This window comes from Nannospalax galili, unplaced genomic scaffold (genome assembly GCF_000622305.1).
Source record: "Nannospalax galili isolate Female #2095 unplaced genomic scaffold, S.galili_v1.0 scaffold886, whole genome shotgun sequence".
In the NCBI taxonomy this organism is placed as follows: Eukaryota; Metazoa; Chordata; class Mammalia; order Rodentia; family Spalacidae; genus Nannospalax; species Nannospalax galili.
Window position 1 is genome coordinate 2,909,602 of NW_008355971.1, and position 3,610 is coordinate 2,913,211.

Genomic DNA, 3,610 nt, shown 5'->3' on the forward strand with positions numbered 1-3,610 from the left:
CACACAAAATCTCCACCAGGCATGATGTTCTATAGTCCCAGAACTCTCTGGCACTGGGGAGATAAAGATAAGAGAACCACTTCAAGGCTAACTTAGACTATATTAGACCCTGTTTCAAAAAAAATCTTTTTATTGAACTTTTGTGAATTTCATACATTTTGATCATATTTAGACTTCTACCCCCAAAAAAAACTTAACTAAAAAATCAGTTTAACATAAAGGTGATGGAAGTGAAAATTTCCTAAGTCCCAAACTATTCTCTTCCCTCTAATCTATTCTGTGATTATACATGTGGACTACATGTGCAACCTTTCTGGAGAGAAGTAGCCAGTGACTCATCTGAAATCTGCTTCAAGGCCTCTTGCTACCATGAGAAAACAACAAAAGAAGACAGTGATGGTGGTGAACACCTGTAATTCCAACACTTGGAAACTGAAGGCAAGAGGATCAGGAGTTTTAAGGTCATCCTCAGCTATATAATGAATTCAAAGACAGCCTGGGCTAGGTGAGACCCAAGCTGTCTCAGAACAGCAGTAGCAGCAAAAGTTCAATGAGCTTTATAGAGGACACCCATGGGTAGTGTCTGTTTAGCATTCACAAGGCCCTGGGTTCAACCCCCAGTATGAGAGAGGGAGAGAATGAGAATGAATGAATGGTGTCTTCTGTTCCCAAGCCAGGTGCCACTGTGTTGGGAAGGTCCTGTTAAGAGTAATGTTACGTGTTTGGCAGAAGTACAGGTAAGCCTTGGAAATTCTGTAAATGTTACTTCCATTTTTTATTTTTGTAAGATGTATATGTTTCTTTTTTCAAAACATTTTTTAGAACTGTTATACATATATACATATATACCTGGCATGGTGGTGCACACCTTAAATCCCAGCACTTGGAGACTGAGGCAAGTGGATCTCTATGAGTTGGAGACCAGCCTGCTCTACACAGGAAGTTCAGGCCAGCCTCGCCTACACAGTGAGACCATGTCTCAAAAAAACAAATAAAGGACTTTTATTTTGTGTGGTGTGTGCATGTGTGGAGGTCTGAGGACAACTTTCAGAAGTTGTTTATATCCTTCTACCATGTAGGCACCAGGGATTGAACTCAGGTCAGTCAGCAGGCTGGGCAGCAAGCACCTCAACCTGCTGAGCCATCTATCTGGTCCTCTTTCAAAAGTATTTTTTATTTATTTATTTTGGGTCTCACTGTGTAGCACTGGCTAGCCTGGAACTCACTATGTAGACCAAGCAGGCCATGATCTCAGAAATCCACCTCTCTGCCTCGAGGTGCTGGGATTTAAGGCATGCACTACCATGCCCAGCTCAAAAATTTTAATAGAAGACATTAAGCACATTCAGTTCTTCTTATATATTGGAGAATCTCAAAATGTGTAAGTGGCTGTATGTGTTTAATTATGGCTCAGGGTGTCCCTGTAGTCCCAGCTGACCTAGAACTCACTATGTAGACCAGACTGGCCACACAGAGATCTGCCTGCCTCTGCCTCCCAAGTGCTGGCATTAAAGGTGTGCGCCACCATACCTGTCTCTAATGAACTTTTTGATTTTTGTTTGCCTGCTTATTTTTTTGTGCTGGGGATTGAACTCAGGACCTTACACTTGATAGGCAAGCATTCTTACTACTGAGTCACACCTCCAGCCTCTCACTGATGAATTCTAGGCACATGTTTTACAAGTACATTTATCCAAACTAGTAAATAATTACACTCAACTGTTTCACACACACCTCTGCTAGAGATAGAATCCAGGCCTCCTAGGCAACCATCCTACCACTAAGCCATGCCCCCAGCCCCTCACAGGTGGGCTCTAAACAAGTACTCTACCAAAAATGGTGTATATATAGGTATCACTACACCATTTAAGTGGAGGCATTGTTTTGGTTGGCCATGTAGCACAGGCTGGCCTTCAGTTCATGGTGATCCTCCTGCCGTAGCCCACCCTAGTGCTGGGATTGCAGAACTGAGGCGCCATACCCTGTTTTAGTGGGGGGATGGAAGGATGGCAGTTCTTTGAGACAGGGTTTCACTCTACAATCTTGGATTTCCAGTCTCCTGCCTCAGCCAAGTGCTAGGATTACAGGTATGTGCTATCATACATGTTTTCCTATATGTAGTTCTAATAGGATTAAAGCTCTGTACAGGTTTGATTTATATCACGACCCCTCCACACAAACACAAATAAAGGCCGGTCGTGGTGACCCACACCTTTCATTCAAGCACAGGGAGACAGTGGAAGGCAGATCTCTGTGAGTTCCAGGCCAGCCTGGTCTACATAGTGACTTCCAGACCAGCTGGTGCTACATAGGGAGACCCTGTCTCGAAGCAAACAAAAGTGTTTTAAAATGAAACTTTTATATAACAAGACTGAGGTTGTTCACAAAGAGTTGAGCAAATGAATTTCCTGGCCTTTCTGTAACTGGAACATATGAAGCCAGTGCTAGGAACCATATCCATGATCCTGCATATCCTCCTGTGGGAAGAAGACTCTGGAAGGCCTTTTTTGGACCTGAGTCGGATCCCAGTACCCACATGGTAGAAGGGGAGAACTTACTGTCACAAGCTGTTCTCTGACCTCCACACATATGCACTGTGCCACCCATGTGACACACACAGAAACACACAAATTTTTTAAAAGAAAAAATGTATATGGATTAGAAATAGTGAAATACTTAAAAAACAGTGTCCCGTGACAGGTGTCTTTTCTCAGGAACTGTCCGTTTTTCAATTTTTATTTTATGTGTACAAGTATATTACCTGCATGTATGTGAGTACACCTGTGTCATGCAATGCTGCGGAGGTCGGAAGAGGGCTTCGGATTCCCCTGGAACTGGAGTTAAGGACGGTCTGTAGCTGCCATGTGGGTGCTGAGAATTGAACCCGGGTCCTCAGAGCATCTCACTGGCCTGGAGCTCACCAAGCTAAGCTAGGCTAGCTGGTCAGCAAGGCCCAGATCCACTCATCACTGTCTCCCCAGCACTGGGTTACAAGTACATACTACCATGTTTGACTTGTGGGTTCTGGGAATCAAACTCAGGTCCTCCATCTTGCAAGGCAAGCACATTACCAACTGTCCTAGTTTCATTCCATTGTTGTGATAAAACACCCTGACAAAAGTAACTTAATGAAGGAACGGGCTTATGTGGCTTACCGTTCCAATTACAGTCCAAGCAGGAATCTGAAGCAGTCACTTCACATCCACAGTCAAGAGCAGAGAGAAACCAATGCTCCCATGCCCCCTGCACCCTCGCATCCTCCTTTCTCCTGCCTTTTAAAAAAATATATTTTACTTATTATTTTTATGTGTATGCGTGTATTGCCTGCATGTAGGTAAGTGCACCCATGTCGTACAATGTCCCAGGAGGACAGAAGAGACTGCCAGATCCCCTGGATCCGAGGACAGTTGTTAGCTGCTATGTGGGTGCTGGGATTCGAACCCCGGTTTTCTGCAAGAACAGCCAGTGTTCTTATCTACTGAGCCATCTCTCCAGCCCCCTTTTCTCCTGCCTTATATAGTTCAATAACAACCCACACACACCCCCACCCGCCCAGAGCATGATGCTGCTCACCATGGACTGGTTGCTCCTTTATCAATTAATCGAGACA